Below are 25,115 nucleotides of genomic sequence, written 5' to 3' on the forward strand. Positions count from 1 at the left end.
AACATAATTAAGCTGACTACCTTCCATTAAAAATATTATCTTTTAGCTAGAAAAACACAATTTTGTTACTTCCAAAGTTGAAATTTAGTTGACATACAATCGCTTTACAACCAGAAGTTTTGGATTTAATCCATCCAAAGTGGGGGAATTATAATGTCCACGACATCCACTATTTTCTCTAGGAGTTCATATAAGAAGTCTAGAGATAGAGATGCAGGAATATAAACATGCGGCCTATTAGAGTTGGAACTACATTCCTATGAATGATCGACCGAACGAGACTCTAATATTTCATTATTTAATTGGTTCCTAGAGGATGATAAATGCGAGTAGAATCCTTTAGTATTTATATGGTCCGATATTTCCACATCATAACCCTCACTGATACGATCTGAGACTTCTACAATATCATAATCCTTACTACCACACTCTTGTGATGAAGTTTCTTTGGAGATATCAAGAAATTCCGTCAAATAATTTATATAATCATTTGTTGATTTATTATCATTTATTTCATAATGATGAGCGCTAAATGTTTCCAACAAATGTTGATCATACTCGGCTCCATAAAACCCTATCTGGTATACCGTGAATTGGGGTTGTGAATTTTTCGAGTGAGAAAAGTTGCACACTGAATTTGGAGAATGAGAAAAAATGGTTGAACGGTTGCACAAATCAAGATTCAGTTGACAGTTAAAGCAGTGGGATCTAATAGTGAAAGAACTTTCAATTGTTTAACATTGGATCTGACGGTGCAGAGGGGTGCAGAGTGGAATTTGGGGGAGTTTTTCCCAGAGAGAACACCTTACGATGTAATTATGAATTAATCCATATTCACATATAATACTCGATAATAATTATCTTTTCTATCAATTAAAAAATAAATCATAATATATTTTTACTTTCAATTAATAACAACAAGAATTTTATTGGGGTGGTATGAGGGGGAGAGCTTCTCAGTAATCCTGAAGGAATCATTGAAGACTGACATGCTTGGGGCCTGGGAAAGAAGACAAACAATCAAGTTGAAGCTTATGGTTTGTTTTTCGGCCTAACATTGGCTCAGAAAAATGGCATTAGAAAGATCCATATCTTAGGAGATTCAATGTTGATCATAAATCATATGAACCATAGTTCATCAACAAAAAATATGAAACTTAAGCAAATAATTAAGAGATCCCAAGAGATGATCCCCTTATTTGAGTTTGTGTCATTTTTTCATATCCTAAGATGGAATAACAGGGAAGCAGATAAGCAAGCAAATTTGGCTTTCCAGTTGAAGGTAGAAAAAATTATAGTGAACGAGGTTGAGGAAATGGTATGCATTCCCTAATCTTATTCATGGGTTTCAACTATTGGTCTGAGGATGGCATTCTTGGCTCATCCAAGAGGTTAGAAAGTATCAACAAGTTGGATTTTGCAATATTCATTGGTCTTAAGGTTTCATTACCCCCCCTCTTGCAATATTCATTGGTCTTAAGGATTCATTACCCCCCCCCCCCCCTCTTCTCCTTTTTTACCTCTCATCCATATCCTTCGTCACCTTTCTTCCTCTCATCCTACTAACCCCCTCATTCTTATCTCTTCCCCTCTTCTCCATTTCTTCAGGACCCCTCCCCCTTTTCCTTCAGTCTCCTGCTCCTTGGTACCTATCACATCGGCCATTGATTGGCCCCTCCTGTCCTTGTGCCTCGTGGCATGGATTATCTTAGTCTGTTGCAACATTGTGTCTGTGTCCTTCATGAAGGTACTACACTTAGGCTCGGGTGATCATAGTTCGTGAGAATCCAGTCCCCTTGGCATAAGTTTTGTTGCAAAGGTCGGCACTCCAGTATAACTGAAGGTAGGTTAATGGAAGATTGGGAGAAAAAATTATTTCCTCAGCTCAGATTTTCTTTGTTCTCTTGTGGGAAGAAGTTGTGGGCGAGGATGACGGAACAAGAGAAAACCTGGGAATTTATGGTTGTTAGTTGGGAAATTAAGGAAGAGCATGGGGATCATATCTCCATTAGTATTGATGTCCATTACAACATCAATATCTAGATCCTCACCTTCTATTTAAAGAGTAACGGTTTGATATCATATTATGGGTTAAGGCTTATTTATTCTCAGGTGGCCTCTATGAAGGCCTGGTGGCTGAAGCTCAAGACTGTGAGCATCTGTTGCAGGTTTTGTGCAAAGCGCCAACATTCAAGGGGGTCTCTGGAGGAATTTTCAGCAGCAAAGGGAGCCTAAGTGTCAACTTACTTATGTATGTCAATTTCAGAGAGTTGGTTTCCTCAGAGAGGCCATGAATTGTGGGTATAACGAGAGTCAGGTGGGGGTTCTTGAGCAGAACGATGTGGGCATTCTGGAGTTGGAAGTCTTTGGTAAATTGGAGTTGGGGGACTGTGGCATTTTGGTCACGGCCATGAGTGTGCATACGGTAGATGATAATTCGATGTCCAATTACTGGGGACGTCGCAGGCCTAGGACTGGGGGGTTGAGGGATGGAAAATCCAAGGAAGGCAGTAGCAGCAGGCAATCCTGCAACGACTATGGGCCGGAACATTTGATGATTCAGGATGGTTTGTAAATTTTGTAGCATTGTATCCAACAACAAAAATTTGAAACTCTGGCCATGCAAGAGCAACAATTGGAAAAGAAGGAGCGCATCCAGCATTTGGAAGATGAGGTGGACGTGTTGCGTCAGAAAATTGAGCTATTGAAGCTCAAGATGGAGGAGAGAAGCAAGAGCAAGGAAGAAGAATTCACTAGCCTGGATCTGAACAGTCCAGCGCCAATGGAAGAATATTTTGTTTACTCACTTGTTTTTGTAAAATGTTTTTGAATGGAACACTATAAATGTACATACTTACTATGTCAGTTCTATCGATTGTATAGCCATAAGATACTAGAAATGAGATTTTTTTGTAAAATGTTCGGGAACAACTCTATGGGAAGATATGAGAAATATTGGATATATTAGAAAATATGATGTAAATTCCCAATTTTGCACGTGAACAGACGCGATTTATATATATAAAAACACTACTCGTTATGGTTAAAAAAACAACATGAATTTTATTATTTAAAAATATAATATATCTTTTATCATTTAAAAATAAAATGTTTTTAATTTTTACGAGAAAAAGGTAAATATTAAGATAAGGTTTTGGGGAAATAATTTTTAACAAAAGTTGATTGTAACTAAGACCAAGATCTTACACGCCAATATTAGTTGTGTTCTATATATTAAGGTTGTTTTACATATTAGGTAACAATTAAAAAAAGAGAGAAATATTGGATAAAAGTTAAATATGAAATTGGGATGGAATAATATGATGTGAAAGCTAAATATAAGGATGACAGAAATATTGAGTAAATATATTATTATCCCATTTAGTATTAAATTTTAATATAGAAATATAATATATGTAAAGATGAAGTTGGGGCAGGGTATATTAAGGAGAGGTGGAGATTATTTGTTAAAACATATTATTAGTGGATATTTCCTCTCTAATATTATTATATTAATAATAATATGGAATTTTAATATATTAGTATAAATCCATTTTAATTATTATAATCCTCAATTTATTAAGCATATAACGTACAAAATTTAAAGAAATGTTTGCATTTTTATATATTTGATCCTTAAAAAGTTGACACATATATATATATATATCACATTTCCATATATATATATATATATATATATCACATTCCTCTCTATATAAAAATATCGTTATTTTCAATTAATTTAAAAAACATGTAATACATAAGTTACATATATATTAGCATGGCATTTTTCTTTAATATGTTTTATAAAAAAATAAAAAAAAATATGAGATATATAACATGGATTTTATACATTAGATAAAGTTTATTGCAAATATTACGATTACATATATTTGTTAACCAAAATAAAGTAATAAAATATTATGATTATAAATATGAATTTTTATTATTTTTATTTATTTTAATGTTATATATATATATATAATAAAAAAAATTGAATTATATGCAATTTTACTATTTTAAAAGTGCAATATAATAAATTGAAATTGAAAAAAATGTCTTATTATTTTAAATATTTTATTAGAACATTTCTCTATGTAATGTTAATAAAACTTACCTTTTATTTTTAAATTTAATATCTTATTGATTTAATAATTCACTACAACAACTCCCTATATTAAATACTAAGTTAAAACAATAAAAATATAATATATCTTTTAAAAACAAAATGATTTAAAACATTTTAATTTTTATCAATGAAATATAAATACTTAGCTTTATCTCAAAGCTATGCAATTTTTTTCATACGCTTTATATACTCATATGCCCTGTTCCTTTTGCTAATAATTTAAAGGATATCAAGTAGTGGTAGTAAAGATTAGGTAAGCCATTTTGATATTTACAAGTGAGTTGCTTGTACTGCCGTGCTTTTGTATATAATATTATTTAGAATTAAATTTATTAGTAAAATAGTAAGTAATTTATAAATATACTTAATTAATTTATATGTATTTGGTTGGCTGTGGTTTTGGTAATTTAATATAGTGGAGGTATCGAATCGGGTTCAATAATATCTATACAGATATTTAACTTAAGGATTTGGTGATTTGGTTACATATTTAATTTAAGGATTTGGTTACATGATTTTTTTTGCTGGCTTGTAATTTAGAAGTCTTGATGTTAGAATTAATGCTTATATTAGAATTGAATAGGTTTTGTTAGAGACTATTGAGATTTTATCTCAATTTCTATTTCTAAATTTAAAATAAGTTCGGATCTCACAATGCATATTAACTCACGAAAATATATTAGCTTGGAAAAAAAAATGATAATAAATAAAAAAATCATGTGTAAATAATTTCCCTTTTCATATCAGAGTTGGTAGTTATGGGCCTAATTCCCTTAGGGAGAGCTCAAAAATATAGCAACCAAGTGAGAGGACATTAAAGCTAAGGAGTATTGTTGTTCAGTAGAGTTGAGTGTGAATGTGTAAGGAAGCTTTGAATTCACTTATGTTGTGAGAAGCAAAACAATGTGGAAATGGCATGTAGGTTGCATGAAAAAAGAGAATGGATTATACGGTTAGTGCAAAAATAAGTGTATTAGTGCATAGAGCCTATTGTTGTGTGTGTGAGAACATTGTTCAAATGGTGTAGTTGTGTTATCTCTGATTTTTAGTATGTACATGCGATGAGGACTAGAATATATGAACACACAAGTGGTTGTGATTGCTTGACCTTACTATAGGAGATCCATAAAGTGTATTAGATATGAAAATAGCCATAAAGGGCATCACCAAGTTTAGAAGGCACTGTAACAAAATCATCAGCTTCAGCTTCTAGTTGACCAAAAGCATTGTTCTTAACTCTAACCATAGCTCAACGGTGGAGCATGCCTCCATCCCAACTTGGGAATATCAAGGTCAAAAAAGAGTCCCATATGAATGTCACAATGATAATGTTCATTAATGATCTGATTGTTGATGGATTTCCCAAAATCTAATGCGAAATTCATCATCGAGTGAAATGTGATGGTGTGATTTAGAACCTTCTCATAGTTCTCGTTGCTATTCATTCATGTTTGAATAGATCGCCAAAACACATGAATATGATTATATATTGGCGGATGAGTTGGTAATATTAGGTGCAGAGAAATTCCTATCAGCACATTACACATAGGTTTGATTGTATTGTTTCCAATTTTCAGTTAAGCATTAGAATTATTAATGTTATAGTGTTGCTTATGAATTTTACAGAGAATTAATACTATTGTGAGATTGGAGGGACAGTAAGAAATTCAACAAAGAGCTCTCAATTTCATACTTTATGCTCCATCGATAGTCATAATACTTCAAGCCAGAAGAGGGAAACTTGGGAACTATCACTCCCATCACCATTATTACTACCTATTTTGTTGTTGCACGAGGTAATATTAGTTTCTTTTGAACATGAAGTATGTAGATATTGAAAAAGTTAATGACCTTAATTTTCATACTTGGAAGATAAAGATTAAAATGAAATAGATGCATAAAAATTGATGGAATATAGTAAATGGAACAAAATTAACACCTTCACATGACAAGAAATTAATTGAATGGGACAAAAGGGAGGATAAAGCTAAGTCTATCGTTGGACTATCTCTCTCATATTAAACTACATCTTATAGATTTACAAAAATCATCAGTAGAAATATGGGAGTGATTGAGTAAGTTATTTGGAGAAAATAACTATAAAATTCAAAGTTGTCCTTAAAATTATAGTTTTTCAAACTTAAAATGCATGATGAGACATCATCGTTTGCTCACATAAACGATATAAAGTCTCCTATAACGTAATTGGAAGAAATTGGCACTAAAATAGACAATGAAGCTACAAACACAATTTTATTAAACAACTTATCTTCAAAATATGATAATTTTTTTTACTTTATATCAATTGTCGTCTCGAACACTGGACGAAATAATACTACCGCTCTTATCATAATAAAATAGGTTGAAAGCAAGAGATGCAAAAATTAATTTACAAGTCGAAATTGCATTATTTTTAAATGGAAGAATACATAAAAACGAGAGTTTAGTTCAATGCTTCTACTATTGAAGACATGGATATACAACATTGAATTGCAAAATCCACTCCCAATATATTTTGAACGAAAAAATAAAAGAATTAGCCAACATAGCTATCTTTGAAGACCCACCAAATTATGAAAATGATAATGAGCCTCTATTTTTTTAATAAAATATACCTACTGGCTATGTATGTTATGTTTATTTTGGTTTGTGAAATGAATGATGAATAACCTCTCATAGAATAGAATAACATAACTTAAGCTAACGGTTCTTGATGTATGTAGTGCCACAAGAACATATCTCTAGTTTGATTATGTGTACAATATGTTACAACTTGTGGTTCTTGGAGTATTCAGTAACCCAAGAACAACAACTACTAGTTATGTGTACGATTCACTATTAGATACACTCAATGTCTAGGTTGCTTTCCTACATAACTAACTAATACAATGTGTTATGTACAACTTTGACAAATGAAACCATGTCAATAGAATAATTCAATATCTAGATTACTTTCCTCATAAATACAACAAGATATGTATTTTTATATATGGAAGTACATCGAGAATCATTGACCATTGCAAATACGTCATTGATGGTAAGAAGAAATTGTATCTTCCATGAATAATGTGGCAACTCAGAATGAATGGTTGAGAAGGAGCATAGTCTACGAGAGTTTATAAGTAGATAAAGATGTTGAATAAGACCATATAAGAGATAAATTACAGTCCAAAAATATATTTATTTAATTTCAGTATTCTTTGTGATGTAAGCATTAAGAGTAAGTGTTAGAATTAAAACTTACTTTAGAATTGGTAGGGGTTTGTTGGAGATTGTTGAGATACTCTCCCAACCTCTATCTCCAAATTTAAAATAAGTTAAACCTCACAACACTTATATAAATATACTGCATCTGAGTTTAAAAAGGAATAATAATAGAAAAACAATTTTGTATATGCAAATTATTTCCTTTTTTTCAATCTTTAAAACTAATCCATTAGGCAAAAAGTGTCCATAAGGCAAAAAAAAACAACCTTTTTTTTATTGTAACATTTATTTAAATTAAAAGCAAAAAAAAATGAATTTTATCTTCTTAATTTAAATCAAATTGAAACTTCAAAGTAATATATATATATATATATATATATATATATATATATATATATATATCACATTGAGAGAAAAAGTTGTATTTTACCATTAGTGATTGTAATTTCTCTAGTTCCATTTTATAGTTTAATAGTGAATAGAATGTAAAATCTATCCTAGGTTCATAATGCATCCAAAAAAATTGAAATATATTTTTAGAAATATATTTAAAAAAAAAACATTAACAAAGTCAACCATTTTTCTAATTAATTTATCTAATAATTAAAATTTTAAAATTTTTCTCTTTGTATTTTAAATCATTTTAAAAATATTCATATTATTAAAATTTAAAAAATATAATAGAAAAATTTACCTCATTTAAAAAATATTATAATCATAAAAAATAATTAAATTTGTATGCTTTTTAATTTATTATTAAAAATAATATAACACCTGCATTATACTCATAAAAAATAATGTTATATATCTTTTAATATAATAGGATATAAAAGAGTTTATCAATAACTTCTAATTTTCTCGATGGAAGACGAACCCTAGCTTAGCACTGGAGCGACAATGAGGTTTACCCTGAACCTGGGAGTGGTAGCAGGAGGAGGGGAACGTCAATGTCATTGGCAGACAAGGCACGGAGCGTCAGGCATATTTTAACCATGGTGTTGTTGGCACCATCTGGTCACGCACATTTGTCGGGTCAACAAACAAGGGGATCAACGGCTGAGGAAGACGGAGGAAAAGTTGGGTGAGTGTCTGTCGGAGGGTGCTGAGCACAACAGAGCATAGGGTGGAGGAGCCATATTAGCGCTGAACTAGGGTTCCACCAGAGCCACCCCATGAACTAAAAGTCCAAGTTGATGCTTTTATCTTGGAGATGGATGATTTGGAGGGTTCCTTAAATGCCCTAAGGTTTACTCACCCAAGCTCGATGGTGAATGCATAATTTCTTCAGCTACAAGAGGACCAGGCTCACCCGATCCTGTAAATACCATCGCCATTGGAGTTACAGTATTGGGAACTCGAGAAACAAGGACAGACGAAAAATGTACAAGGTGTGTTGTTCATGGTGGATGGGGCATGAGTGTTTTTGGGGTTGAAACATATGATTTTGTAAATTCAGGGCATTATGTACATGGCTCAACAGGGGCCAGCCCCCAAGGCTCGAGACCTCCCCTTGCGGCATGCACATTAGGATGTTTTAATGGCATTTCTAGTTAGGAACAAGGTAACGAGGACACCAGAGCTTCGGACTCAGATGTGTATCAGCCTGTGGAGGATGAACAAAACCCAGTAGACCACTCTTAGAGGTCAAGGGGAAAGAAAAAATAAAAATGCACCAAGATACATTAGCGGGGGTGTTTGCTGATATTTGGAGAAGGAATTAGTATGGCACATGCTGCCCTTACTAAGAGTATTGTGTTTGTCGGCAGGGTTCGAGGCCAGAACTATACCCTTGTACGGTTGAAGCATTGGACAATGGAAATCTAGGGACACTTATTGGACTAGTTGTTGGCTGTTATTACCATGACAACTATGAGAGGCTGGTTTACACTTATCTTCCTGCAACTAGACCAAGCCAATTGCGTCTTGTCCAAATATTGGCATATCGAGATGACCTCGATTCACCTCAAGAGGTGGTCGCCACTTGTCGGCCCTGAGAAGGAGAAATTGGGGGTGGGTCCAATATGGGTTAGACTCCGAGGATTGCCGCTACAATTTTGGTCGGAAGAGATCTTCAAGTTCATTGGGGATGACCTTGGCATCTATCTCAACCACGATAGATCATATATGGAAACTGGTTGTTTAGCCATTGTCAGGATTATGGGACACTTGGATACTAGAGAGGGTTTAGTTGAAAGCTATTGGCTTCAACTCAGGGAGATTATAAGATTAAAAATCCTCGATTATGAATGGATCCCATTCCGGTGCAAAAGGTGTCATGAGGTGGGGCACTTGTATAAGGATTGTTTGTTGATTACTAATGTGCATACCAAGCCCTCGAGAAGATTTGTTACTACTGGTACCCAGACACTATCGGTTGTTGATTCGACCTATGAACAGAACATAGTAGCGGAACCCCAAAGGATGTGGAGGGTGGCTGTGGAGGACCTTCAACATGCGGGCACCCAGACTCCTGATGCTCCGGTCACTCGATCACGCTCAAAGGGACCTGAATTGCTATCGGGTACTCTTAATTCCTCTCCTCCCTCTTCTCCTAATTTTATGAATTCTGACATTGCTATGTTATCTTTAGTTTCTTCGGGTTTGGGTTTAGATGCATGTAAATTGAATCTCATTAATTGTCTTGTTGCATCGGCACCCCCAACTGATCTAGTTACTACACCTACCATTTCCTTGGATTCTCTATCGATTCTACTTGATAGGGAGGAATGTTCTAGCAATAGCTCTCATAGATACAACCTCAAATCTCAGGCCCACCCCCACCCCCTCACTTTTAGACTAGGAGAGGACCCCCCTCTAGAGCACCGAAATTTCCCAAGGACAGATAATCCTATATTTCTAAATTCATCCAAAGAGCGGGTGTTGAGGTGGTGACTGGTATCCAGATTCCAATTGATCGGGTTCTTAGAGAACATGGAAACCCTGATCAGGTTATCCCATGAAGTGCCTTTCTTTCAATTGCAGGGGTTTTTCCATCTTGGACAAGAAACTAATGCTCAGAAGACTTTTAAGCTCGGTTAGGATTGATGTATTACTGCTTCAAGAGACATTGGGAGAAGGGGACGCTATCAACAATATTCTGTTGAACATGCTCCTGGGATGGATTTTCCATATGATGGATGTGCGAGGGAGATCCAGGGGTTGCGCATTGGGTTTCAATAACAATACTATCAAGATCGACAATATTTGGGGTGGTGAAGGATTTTTGGAGCTGACTTCAAAGCCACTGAAATTGATGTATCTCTCATATTGATAAATATTTATGGACCCTGTCATAATAGGGAGGGATTTTGGGATAAGTTGATGACTACATCATTTATGAATAATGAAAATATCATCATAGGAGGAGACCTGAACTTATCCTTGGGTCATGCCAAATCTTGTGGTAATAGGGCATAGACTGACCCCTTGATGAAATACTTTGAACACCTATTGGACTACAATAACCTCATGAACATTGACTCGGCTAAGATAATGTCGACTTGGCAGAATAGGAGAATTGGTGAGGATGCACTGGCTAGAATATTGGATCATTTCATTATTAAATTACCTCTGGTGGAGAAGCTGGACAGAATTAGATAATGGGTGGGATTGGGGGGTATATCTGACCACTCCCCGATATATTTGGAAATTATGAATTCCAATTACAAGCCAAATTCTCCTTTCAAATTTAACTCAACATGGCTTGTAGAAGATGAATTTCACAAAATAGTTATGGAATCCTGGATTCACTGTGGACAAGAAAACAAATCCACTTTGGCTGTGGTGATTGCCAGCAATTTAGCCCGAATTAAACACAAGACTATAATTTGGGCTAAGGAAAAAAAGAAAAGGGATGAGGCTTCTATTCTGAAAATTGAATCTGACATATCGGAGTTAGAGGGCTCTGGTATTGTTAGTTTTTCATCCAGGGACAGTAAAGAACACCTGATAAATTTTGAAACAAAAAATATTCGCCTTCTGAGACAGCAAGAGGAGACATGGAGATTGAAGAGTAGAGCCACTTGGCTAAAGGCTGGGATGAAAATTCAAAATTCTTTCAACAATGTGCCAGGGGGCGGAAATTAAGTAATACAATTTAGACTCTAAGAGACCATACTGGAAGGGAATCCAATACCTTCAATCAACTTGTCGATATGGGTATTATAAATTTCTCCCAAATGTATAGGGTGCCTAGAGAAGCTACCATTGTTGAGGTTCTCTGCAATGCAAGTACTTTACCTAGATTTGTTGAGGTAGAGGATATAGAGAAACTAAACGATTCAGTGACTTTGGGGAAGATTGAAGTTGTTCTGAAGTGGTTTAAAAGAGATAAAATTTCGGGACTAGACGGTTGGCCTATGGAATTCTACCTCACCTTCTTTGAGCATATTGATATTGATATCCTAATTGCAATTGAGGATTGCAGGCTTTTGGGGCAGATGCATGAGGGGTTCAATTCGATTTTTATTTCTCTCATACCCAAAGCTAATAACTCTCAATAATTTGATGATTATCGTCCTATATCCTTATGTAATTGCATATGAAAAATTATATCAAAAATCATTGCAATTCGTATCAAGCCTATTTTATCCAAGATGATTTCCAAGGAACAATTTGCATTCCTCAATCACCACCAAATTCATGAAGCCATTGGGACTGCACAAGAAAGGGTCCACTCCATTAAGCTCAAGAATTCTAAGAGTATCATACTCAAGATTGACCTATCAAAATTATTTGACATAGCTAGTTGGACATACCTTCAACTTATTCTAACCCATATTGGATTTCCCCACTCTTTCATTAATTGGATTATGTGTTGTTTCACATCTGCATCATATAGCATACTCATTAATGGGGTTGCATCTGATTTTTTCCATTTTGTATGTGGACTGAGACATGGGTGTCCTTTATCACCTCTATTATTCCTCTAATAATGGAGGGTTTAAGTAGACTGATATCAAAAGCTAGAGCTCAAGGGTCTTTAGGTGGTTTAAATATGACATGTGCTTCCTATCTTTCTCATCTATTATTTGTAGATTATGTACTTATTGTTTTATATGGTTCTATCCGTGATACTACTTGCTTCAAGAATATTCTATCCCTATTTTGTAAAGCTACAGGTATGGAGCCCAACTACAACAAGTCCACCATTATGTTGGTGTCCTGTTTACAAAATGAGCAAAGACATGCACTTCAACATTTTCAATTTTTTAGGTAAGAAATGGACACGAGACTCAAATACCTTGGCTTTAGGCTCAAGCCAAACGATTATCGGATTGCGTACTAGACATGGCTTATTGAAAAAATCAAAGGGCATATCAACATATGGCAGCAGAGATGGATTTCCAGAGTGGGCAGACTAACTCTCATAAAATCTATTTTGGAGGCCTCCCAATATATTGGATGGCACTTGCCTAGATTCCAAAAGGCATCATCAACAGAATACAACAAATTTGTTGTCGATTCTTATGGAGAGGGAAAATTGTTGGGAGGACTTTTGCTTGGGTTAAATGGGAAAGAATTGGAAAACCAAAAAAATGGGGAGGATGGGGTATAAAGGATCTGAACTTATTTGCAAAGGCGCTTGCTACAAAGATGGGGTGGCAGATTATCACATTTGATAGCTTATGGAAAGAGGTGGTTTATTATAAATATATACATCCACTTTCAGTAATGGACTAGATTCATAGGCCAATCAGGGCAATACTGGATCCTCTATCATATGGAAAGCTATCACACACTCCATAAATGTCATTAAGCGAGGATTGGCTTGGCGAATTGGAAATGGTGAGTTGGTTTGACTAGGCATTGATGCTTGGTCAGGATGTGGCAATGCACACATTCTACCACTGGAGCTCAGACAGACACTTTCACTGGACGGTATCACTTAGCTCTCACATATTGCAGACGGTAGAAACACATCATGGATCTCACAGAAATGGTTAAATGCACAGGATCTCAGGATACCGGAAAGGTGGCGCGGGATTTGGCACCATTTCATTGGGGCACTAGAAGAAGCTCATATTAGGATTATTGTTCAGGAGGATGAAATCATTTGGGCTGCAGCATCACATAGTTGATATACCCCCTGGGATGGATACTCTGCTCTTATATCAGCACAGGAATCGGTGGAGGTGATTTGGTGGTGGCGCCTGCTATGGAAGCTTAAAGCACCACACAAAGCCCGCCTATTCATGTGGTGTATTCTATCAAACAAAGCGCCCACGAACGATAACCTAAATCGTCATGCCTATCATGGTCCATCTCATTGTTGTCTTTGCAAAGACCAAGTCGAAGATATTGATCACCTTTTCCTACATTGTCCTGTGACAAGTCAGGTGTGGCTACAGATTACTAGCTCCCTTAACATCATGCACAGATGGAATGGGACTCATCTATCTAGTGCCTGGAAATCTTGGTGGAATTCTGCAACATCACAAAAAATAAGGAACCTCCCTCTGCTCATTTCCGGGGGTATTTGGCCGGTCAGGAATCGATCTATATTTCAGGATGCCCCTATCCTTTGGCCAACTACTTGCAATCACATTGATGCATTATATCACTTGATCCCTGAGGATGCGGCAACAAAACCTGTCTGTGTCATCACTCCTGAAGTTATTGATAAGAATATCCCCTGGGCATATTTTGATGGGTCGGCTCAGGACACTGGATGTGGGGGTGGAGTTGTACTTCACATTAATGAATCACATTATTACAAGCTCAAAATGGGATTGGGGAGAGGCACCAACAATTTTGTTGAACTCAACAGTCTTAGACACCTTCTCATTTTTGCTCTGGAACAAAACTGCAACAGGATTCAGATCTTTGGGGACTCTAAACTTGTTATAAATTGGATCAACTCTGCATCTCATTGTCACATGCACACACTTAGGGGTTTACTAGATGAAGTCATCACTTTAAAATCACATTTTGATTTTATTGTATGCTCACATATATACACGAAAAGGAATTTGATCGCTAGCTTTCTTTCCAAGGAGGCCATGCAACAGATCAGGGGTCAGTGGATGATTCAAGACTTCTAAGACCTGGAGATCTATCAGCACTTCTATTGGCCATTCATTGAACTGGATGGGGAAAGAATCTAAATGATTGGACATGATCATTCAACGGCTATAAGCATTTTTTGTTTTTCTGTTTTGAACCATATGAACAGTTTATGTTATTACTGTATAGATTTATGTCTTTTAATGTATATAATGGATGATCTAATGAATATTGAATTGGATAGAATGGCTTGGTCCATTTCTGCAATTTTGCATATCCACATGCAGAGGATACAACATGTAATTTTCTTATTTCTAATGAAAATTATGATTTTTTTCTTGAGAAAAAAAATAAGATAGAAAAAACTTAAAAAATTAATGCAAAAAAATATTCATTCACAAATTATATCAATTATTAAATTAAAATGGAAAAAGATATTTAACATTATTAAATCTTGTTTTATATATTTATAACCGTATAAATATGAAGTTTATTAATATAAATTCATTTTTATTCTCCAATTATATATAAAATAATTGTATGTAAATTATTTTTAAAATTTTCATTTATTTAAAAAATTTAAATTAATTTAAAATTAAAAAATAAAAATAAAATAAGAAACATTTTTTTCCAATGTCCATGTCAAAATAATGCATATATATTATGTCAAAATAATGTATATATATTAGGTGAATACTTTATGTTTATTTGTAGGGAAGATAATCATCATGTTATCAATAATGTTATAGCTCAAAGTTTATTGGTGAGACAGAGTAATTTAATTCTGAATCTACTAAGTGCTAAGAGAGATTAATTATTAGGTGAGTTAAGATAAATCTATGCTAGTTTTATATAATAAATAAAATTATTTATCTTATTAATATTTTTTTAAATATTACATGCTTTTCTCTCTATATAAAAACATATACATTAACTAATTTTGTTATTAATACTTTTTGAAATTTCACATGTAAACTTCATATTAAACATTGAAAGAATTACAAATCTATATCATATTTTGAATTGGAAAAAACTTATTATTAGAATAAAACAGGCATACACATACTCTTTCTCTTTCTTTATATATATGATATTAAAAATTTTAATCATCTTTTTTTTTTTTTATATACATATTGAAATATTTAATTTATAATCCATATTAAAAATATTTTATTATTAATATTTTTCAAATATTATATATTTTTTTTGTAAGCTTAGGTAGATCATTTTCTATTTATAATAAACAAGCTAAAAACACTTACTATCCATAGGTGACCTCAGCTTGCCCAGTGGGAAACCAAGCATTTTGGCCACCTATACATAACATATGCCATCCAAAATTGATAAGTTTGCAGTCTTTCTAACCATGCTATGTAAACAGAACTATTGCAAATACATTTTTTATCTACTGTTCCAATAACCATGCAAATATATAAAGAAACCTGCCGCTAAGAAACAAAAATGTTCAGAGAACATAAACTCATTATACTCATCCGGTTCATCCTAGTCTGGTTCCACCATTGCTGGGTCCACTGCTGAGCTGCCATGCACAGGTGTCCTGTTCACTATACTGGGGATGTGTCTCTCTATGTGATCCATTCGCATATCTTGTTTGCAGAGTTGGAATTGAATAGTCTGCAGGTCTTGTTTATAATCAGGCATGTCCCTGATTATTAGAGCCATACCCATTGAGACTTGCTCAACTGCCTTACAGAGCACCCGCTTCATGAGCCAATATAAGTGCAATGTCTGCTTGAACTACGCCATCCTACCTCTCGTGTTGCCAGGGTCTGATACCACATCCCGCCACTCTTCCATCTCCTCCTCAGAATCTTCTTCCTTCACACTCTCTTCCATCTCGTCGATTAATTCCCTGATGCCTTCGTCTGTGTCCCTCATGTATGCTCTGGCCACTTCATGTATTGTCTCGTCCATTGGGCGACAACCTCTTCTTTTTCTAGGGGTGTTACTGCCCTGAGGCCCCAGACTATTGTTTGTCTGTCCTCTGCCACCCCGACCACGACCACGACTATGATCGCAGGCTGACCTTGCCATATCCCTGCTCCCCTCTATCTGTTCACAAGACGAACAGTAATGGGTTAGGATGAAATCATCGTCCATCCAAATACCCATCCACTCAGGAGTTTGTTGTTTGTGTTTGCAATTTCCTATTCCTAGGTCTCTCGGGGGTTATTCCCTTCCCTCTCCCTCTTCCCCCTTGCCTTCTTCTCGCTTTGATTTTTGATACCAGGGTCTTCTTCACCTTCACGATCCCCCATTATATTTCTGAAGTCCCCTGGTCAGGAGTTCCTTAGCATGGTAAATCCTTTATTCAAAATCTTAGAACTCTCCCCCCTCCTCCCATGCAGTCTGGCTTCTCTCTCTTTCTGTCAGAGATCTCCTCTTGGGATGGCTTTGGCAACTTTCCAGGGTTCTTATTCAGATCACCCTCCCAACCCCGCTTGCTTTCTAGACCCGAGTTTCCTTCCCCTACCCAGCCTCCCTGCCTGGTTACTCTTTCTAGGCTTGCCACCCACACATCCTCCCTGCCCCTCTCACTGGCTCCCTTTATTTCCAAGGCTTTAGGCTCATCCTTCCCCTTACTTTCAATAACTATGCCCTTACCCTTCTCCTGCCTCGATGCCAAGCTCCCAGGCTCTACCTTGCCCTGGGACCCTGACTTGGCGCTTAACTGAATTCCCGCAGCAGGACCTTCCTTCTCCCCCCTGCCCCTGGTTCTAGCCCCCCCCAGCATTCTACAGATGGCAAATTGAATTACAGAGAGACGACAGTTTACATACCCGATGAATCGCTTCCTGAACGTTGGTTGAATGCTTGGCTCCCTCGTCCCGCTCCTTCTTCCTCTCCTTCTCCTTCTATCCTTCCTATCTGCCTTACTCCCTCTTTCATACTCCCGCTTGCCACCACCATGTTGTCCCATCCTGCCTTCATCACCGTCCTTCCCTCCTCTCTTCACCCGGACATTCCATATGCCACTTCTCCTAACCAAACGGTGGTACCTCTCCACGTACCTTCTTACCCTCTCATTTCTGAATTATCTACGTCATTTCATCATTATATACGTCATTTCAGACCATGAAAGGTCCGGAGGGCTTGCGCTTCTGAGGGCAAGGTACGTTAGTGACTCGACCAACGCCTTTTAGTTACTTATTTGAGAGGGGCACCCAATAAGTAAAATGAACCCGCTTGCTTGACGTTAGGAGGGCAAGGAACTGACTGAACCTAAACTACCACATGCTCATATATAACTAACTACAACCATACCCCTCCTATTTCTTCTCTGGCGGCTTCATAAAATAGAGATGTGCACCTCGGCGAGATGGCGTAATTACATATATAAAACACTCTGCTTTGACTCATTTGACTCATTCCCTTCAATTTACTTATTGGGTGGCCCCTATCAAATAAGTAACTAAAAAAGTCACTAACGTACCTAATTGATAGCTCAGCTTCTCAGAGATCGAAGTCAGTAAGGTACGTAGTCGCTTGTCCGCACCGGGCAAGGTCCGACAGGGCTTGCTTGACGTTAGGAAAGAAAGGAGCTGTTAGGGGGCTCACTATTCATATGGTGAGGGTGAGCCTGCCGAATTCTCGACCAACGCCCCCCCACCCAATAAGTAAATTGAAACGTAGTGCTTGCTTGACGTTAGGAAAGCAAGGACCCGTTAGGGGGCTCACTATTCATATGGTGAGGGTGAGCCTGCCGAATTCTCGACCAACGCCCCCCCACTCAATAAGTAAATTGAAACGTAGTGCTTGCTTGACGTTAGGAAAGCAAGGACCCGTTAGGGGGCTCACTATTCATATGGTGAGGGTGAGCCTGCCGAATTCTCGACTAAAGGCCGCCCCAAATTCACTTATAAGGAGAGGGGGCCCAATATAATATAAGGCCGCCATCGGGAGCGCTCAAACCTCCGCCTCCTCTCCTCTCCTTATCAGTCGAGCCCCCTAAAGGGTCCTTATCAGTCGAGCCTGCTTGTGCATCCTCTCCCTATGGTCGAGCACCTAAAGGTGATGGCGGCCTTAACAGTCGAGCCTGCTTACGCATCCTGAAAATGCTATAATAGGAGGGTGAGGGTGAGCCTGTCGAACTCTCGACCTCTGGGAGAGGCAACGAACGCTCGACCACCGGGAGAGGTCAATTTCTTGAAGAAGAAAGAAGCTATTTCGTCACGAGTTCGCGTGAAAAGATAAAGCACCTGGATTTGAACCAGGATTTCCCACCCCGATGAGGGGGGTGTCTTTCCATTGAGACGATGCCTTAATCGGCCTATGAGCCGTCCTTGCTCTGTCTTGCTTCTGACATCATCATTATAGCGCTTTACAACCTCTGTCACCCCGATCGGAGGCTTTTAAATATTATATTTAAACTCTATATTAAAAATAGAATATATTACAAATTCCCCCTAATAAAAATTACTAAAAAAATAATAATTTTAATTATTTTCTTTTTAAACACACATTCAAAATATAAAATTATATTATTTATAATTAATAGTGAAATATTTACTTCTTATTTTTGGAAGAGGAATGAATTATCCATCATGTGTTATTAATAATATTATTTTTATATATTATTTGTCATTTATATTAAATAGTGAAAAAATTACTTATTTCCCTCTGTATTAAAAGTAATTTTTTTAATTTTTGTTTTTTTTACATAATAAACTAAAATATCTCGTAACACAGTTATTAGTCCCTGCCTGCCTGGGACTATTAGCGTTCGATCAGGCGTTGACCGGGTATTAGTTCTTCGGTTGACCATAAATTTCGAGTGTTTAAACAATTTTAACCAAAGTTTATCGCTGGCGATTTGGCTTCAAAAAAGTTTTAACCAAACTTTCGATTTCACCCTCTTATTGCAAGCGTCTCTTGCCCCGATGTGATTTTATTGCGGGCAAGTTATTTTATCCTAAGTTTTTTCTTCCCCGTGCTTAGAATCTTAAGCTGGATGTTCTAGCGGCTCTTGCCCCGATGTGATTTTATTGCGGGCAAGTTATTTTATCCTAAGTTTTTTCTTCCCCGTGCTTAGACTCTTAAGCTGGATGTTCTAGTTTATAGGTAGGCTGGATGTTCTGGTTTATACGTATGCTCAGGCATGTTATCCATCTGTCACTATGCACACTGGATGCATGAACACTTGGCGCAGGGTATTTTACCTTCGGTACGGGTGATTACAAACTGTAAGTTCCATTGTGGGTTTGCTCTACACGTATTATTTCCTCATCATTTCTATATTGGTGGGCTGGTCTACTTTATAGTTTCCACAGAATGGCTACCTTTGAGAGCGCACGGCGTTGGTCCAAATAACTTCGAAGGCTCAGGTAATATAATAGCCTCTGACAGAATTTTCTTGTAAAAATTCCGAGTTTGGCAGGAGTTAACCTTTTCTAAATGCCTCGCTTCCTATTTCTGTTCAGAACTCCACGGGGTTTCTGTGTACCTCCTCAAATTTTCAAGTATAGAAGTACCGTTTTTTTTCTGCTCTCGTATCTCATTTAATAGCTTCAGTTTCTTAAAAACCCTAGGTAATAGTTTGGTAATTCCTTAAATTGCAGGTAAGATAGCTATTCCATCGTCACGACCGTGTTGGTTAACAGTTTTTCGACTGCTATTATTCCAGGTGCTTCGATTATTAATTTTTTTTTCGCCTATGTTGTCTTTCAGAGTCTTCGCTTGAACAAACTGATGGTGGGAATCGAGGTATGGATTCTTAACCCTACACGCACACAAAAAAATTGCCAAAAAGGAATTTCTATGGTCACTCAACCCTTATTACCCTTATTTCCTTTAATTTTTTATTTTATTAAATTTTTATTTAATTTTGTTTACAAACTGTCAAAAACTTGCAGCGAGAGTTTTCTTCCTATCTAGAACATAACTGAAAGTCTTATTTCCGCCTCATATGCATAGGGTATAATTTTGTCTCTCCTCTGCCTTGTTGTGCTCAAGTTCATTTGAGGGATTTTCTCTTAAATTTGATTTTAATGTCTCCCTTCCTGTGCATGACAGGATTTTCCCCTGTAATTCCATCAAGGATATCACAGGTAATTTATAACTATATTAAAATCTTTTCTTTTATCCTTGTTTAACTGGCTTTCGTTTAGCCTATTTACCGTTACAAATCATATACTATTTTATTTACTCAACTTTCCCCAAGAAAAATCACCTTTTAAATTATGATGATCACATGATTCAAACGTATAAAATTACATTTTCTTGGAACATAATCATTGGGTTTAGTTACATCGGACTACGATTATTTAAGAATAAAAATGATGTTTAGCGTTTTCTTAAAGATTAGTATTAAGTGGTTTTAAATATGAGTTAATTATATAAGATTTTATAAACTAAATTACAATGGTATATGTTGCTTAAAATATATCTTTAAAAAAAGTTTTATTTTTATTTTATTTTAAATTATATATATATATATATATATATATATATATATAATTTCAGAAAGTATTTATTAATTTTGCTATATAATTTATGTGAATAAGTGGTTAGTTTTTTTTCTTAAGCGAAAGTGGGTCTTTCTATTCAATTATCTAAAAAAAAGTTACATAATGTACATAATAAACAAAGGAGGTGTGGCCCACCTATAAGTCGAGTCAACTTTGTTACCGAGCCAGAATCTCATACACTAGGCTGAGGGCCCACAAAACATTACAAAATATCCTTTGTAGATCGTGCAATCTTCCTCCAAAGATCTAACGATCGAGAAGCATTTCGGGTGGCTAACATGCTTACCCCTTATCCTTTTACTCGAACCCGATAAGACCAATGAACCGACTTTAAAAATCATTTCGGGTCCGCCTAGGGAGTAAACCCATGAGCATTTTACCTGCCCGAAATCCACCAGAAGCACGTGATCCTGAAGTGACTATGCGACTAGCACGAAACTTAACCGCTATATCGGACCCAAAGCTTAATAAATATCCCGCCTAAGTAATTTCGGGTCCAATTTTATTGTTAATGTTCTTGTTGTTATCCATGCGAAATTCATGGGATTGTTGGGATTTCACCGTCCTGCCACCATTTTAAATGAGTCCGTGACACAATTAATTAAAAGGCCCTTCTTAATGTAATTAGGGTCCATGCGAAGACTAGTCATGTTTATAGTTTCCCACCCGAGAACCATAAGTTTATATAGTTTCGGGAGCATTTTCCTGCCCGAAAACCAAATGCAGACTTTAGAGGGGTACCTGACCTCCTGCTCGCACTTTGCCATATATTGCTTCCCCCTGTGGACCAAAATTCCTCTGTCTCCATTAGTCTTCATCCTGCTTATTTTCCTTGCTCTGATAGAACTCTCTGTCTAAGGTCGCCTGTCTGGAACATTCTTCCCGCAAATGTCCTTGGGGAGTTCCTATCGAGTCATATCTTATATTTATTTTGGAACAGAGCACGCCTTCGTTTGCCAAAATATCCGCTAATCTGTTGGTTGTCCTACACATATGGATAAAACTAAGGGTTCTCGTGGTTTGCAGGTGGGATTGAATACATTGATAGACTTGCAATAACCTCTACTGTCTCAACTCTTTGTCTGGTGCTGATCCATTGCCAATTTTCTTAACCGAATTAATTATCAATTCAGAATCAGTTTCAGTTATGGTGTTATGTAAATTTGAGTCCCTCAATATTTCTAAGCAATGCTCCATGGCCATTAGTTCTACCATATTATTGGTGGCCTTCCCCAAATGACTGAAACATGGTTTTTATGAAACCCTTTTCATCTCTTATGACTCCTCCATAACCAGCCATACCAGGGTTTCCTTTTGAGGCTCCATCTATATTACATTTCATAAAACCCTGAGGTGGAGGTTGCCAAAATTCCTTATCAGCTGTTATATGACTTACAGTCTTGTTTGTGTCTTGGGGGAAAAACCCCTGCAGTCCCAAATTTAGAAGTATCTGCTCATCCTGATCTTGAGGTTGGTTTTCAGGGAGGTTTTTTATGAGGGTTCCTACAGTCTCTTTGAGTTGTCTTATAATCTGAGCCATGATGCTCTAGGGTGTCCCAATCCTATTCTTGAAGATTGTTGCGTTCTTTTCAGACATCCCAGATTATAAAGCCTGGAACCAAAGCCCACGCTTTGTTGATTATTTCATTTGTAGAGAATTTTTTCCTCCAATTCTTCAAAGTACTGGTGATGATGCCAATGTCCCTGTCTATTTGTCTAAAGATTGAAGCCACCCAATTCCACAAGGTGGAGGTGAATGGGTAGAGGTTGAGAAGGTGTTCCATAGTTTCTTCTTGTAATTCACATAGTTGGCATCTGGATGGACCGGCTACCCCTCTTTTCCTAAGGTTTTCCCAAGTCATAATTTTTTTTATGTTGCACTAACCACATGAACAATTTAATTTTCATCTAGTTTTGGTTCTGCCATAGGTCCTTCCATACCTTATTAGGGTTTTGGAAGTTGAGCCCCAGGGCTATTCGCTTGGCCTCTTTAAGGTTAAAGTTGCCTTCATTGTTTTTACCCCATCCTAATTAGTTTGAAGATGTTGGTTTCATAATCTTTCTCTGTTCCAAGATGACAGTAAGAGCTTCTGCTTGGACTTTCAACAAGGAGTCATCACTGTATACTAGGTTCTTCCATTTTCTCCATTTTCCATCACTTCTATCCTGATCCCAAAAGTCATTTACTCTGAGTAACCCTTTGTCATCAGTATCATTCTTGAGATTGGAAAAATCTTCTTTTAATAGTTTAGTTTCCTGTTGCCAATTATCTTCCCAAAACCAAGCAAAGTTTCCATCACTGATCTCCCAGAAACTGTGTTTCTAAACTATGGCTCTATTCTCCCAAGCTTTGTTCCAAAAGTGGGAGCCTTTTATGAGTCCAGACATCTTAATGTAATCCCTTTCTTACCAATTATTTGCATATTTCTGTTTCCATACTTTGGCCCAAGGGGAAATCGATTCTTTTAGCCATCTCCACCATAGTTTTTCCCCCAAGACTTTGTTTAGGGTTTCAGGGTCATCAAGTCCCAAACCTCCATGTATCTTTGGTTTACATATCTTATCCTAGGCTACCAAAGCCCATTTCTTTTTCTCTTCCCCTTTGCCCCAAAGAAAATCCCTTTGGATATTTTTGATGTGTTGCATTACTCCTTTAGGAGCTGGAAGGGCTGAAAGCATGAAGATGGGGACAGTTTGTAGGATAGCTTTTGTAAGCACTAGCCGTCCTGCTAAATTCAAAGACCTGTTTGTCCATTTCCGGATTTTGTCCTGTAGTTTATTAGTAACCGGCTCCCAAACTGCCTTGCTTAGAGGTTTGTCTATTAGAGGTACTCCCAAATATTTGGAGGGTAGCATATCTCTTTGGAAGCCTAGAATTCTGGTGAGCTTTCTCTGAATAGCAATATCAGTATTAAAAAAAAATCTTTGATTTGTTTAGGCTTACCTCTATCCCCGTAGCCATAGCAAAGTCGTTCAGGATTTGTTTGAAGGCTTGAGCTTTCTTGACCATGGGTATACCTTGCAGCATGGTGTCGTCCACAAATTGTTGATGGGTCAAGGCATCCCCATTTATAGTGAGTTTGAGACCTTGGATTTTTCCTTCTACTTTGGCATATTTAATCGCATTGCCTGGCCCTTCCATCATGAGAATAAAGAGGAAGGGTGAGAGCGGATCTCCTTTTCTAAGTCCTCTCGAGGGATTAAAGGTCTTGGATGGTGAGCCATTTAGCATGATTGAAAAACTTGAGGTGGTTACAAGGGCCATTGCCCATCTTATCCAGCTATGGTTAAAGCCATATGCTATCAGTACTTCCTTGATGTATGCCCAGCTCAGCTTATCATAAGCCTTCTCTAGGTCAAGCTGAATGATCATACCTACCTGCTTATTTCTATTAAGTGAATGAACCACCTCGTGAGCTTGAATGATGTTATTAAGAATTTGTCTGCCTTCCACATATCTAGTTTGCTCCTTAGACACGAGAGTTGTGAGAAGGGGCTTAAGTCTGTTTGCAATTACTTTGGAAATAAGTTTGTACACCACATTGCATAATGCTATGGGTCTAAATCTATCTGGTGTGATAGAATTCCCCTGCTTTGGAATCAGGGCTATGAAAGAGGTGTTGAGCGGCTTCAGAACAGTTTCGTTTTTCCTTCATTCCTCCACCACATCGAGGATATCTTGCTTGATTATTTCCTAGCATGCTTTGAAGAAGTCAACGTTGAAACCATCCAGACCTGGAGCTTTCCCATTTCGTATTTCTTTGATGACTTCACTGATTTCCTCTTCATTCACTGGCTTGTTAAGATTATAATGGTCTTCTCTTGTCACTAGCTTAGGAATGTGCTTTGTGAATTCCTTAATAATCTATGAGAGGCTCCTCGGCTATGCCTTGGAAATGTTGAACCAGAACAATTTCTATTTCTTGGTGTGTAGTGAGCTGTTTTCCTTGAGTATATTTGATTTTTGAAATCCTGTTATGAGACCTATGATCCATGGTATATTTGTGAAAAAACCTTATATTCCTTTCTCCTTCTTTTAACCATTGTACCCTCGATTTCTGTTTCCAAAAGATCTCCTCTTGCTTGCATAAGCCTTCCCATTCTTGTTGAACATAGTCAGCTTGTTCCTTACTCTCCTCGGTGAAGCCCTCTGTGATGAGGGTCTGGTTAATTTCCTGTAGTTTCCATTCAACTGCTTTTTTGGCTTCGAATATATTGCCAAATTCATTCTTATTCCAATCTTTAAGCCTATGTTTGACGTGTTTCAATCTCTGATGTAGAAGGAA

General features: G+C 36.7%; 1 long non-coding RNA gene across 1 annotated transcript; it reads left to right on the forward strand.

Moving 5' to 3' along the window:
• Positions 1 to 20,023: 20,023 nt before the first annotated feature.
• On the forward strand, positions 20,024 to 20,413 carry LOC149232863 (uncharacterized). The gene is made up of 3 exons (XR_016247580.1): positions 20,024 to 20,065; positions 20,215 to 20,276; positions 20,375 to 20,413. It is a non-coding gene; the product is annotated as an uncharacterized LOC149232863 (long non-coding RNA).
• The last annotated feature ends 4,702 nt before the right edge of the window (positions 20,414 to 25,115 follow it).

The sequence above is a fragment of the Pinus tabuliformis genome, chromosome J (genome assembly GCF_031772625.1).
Source record: "Pinus tabuliformis cultivar Carrire ecotype Pingquan chromosome J, CPIR1, whole genome shotgun sequence".
Lineage (NCBI taxonomy): Eukaryota > Viridiplantae > Streptophyta > Pinopsida > Pinales > Pinaceae > Pinus > Pinus tabuliformis.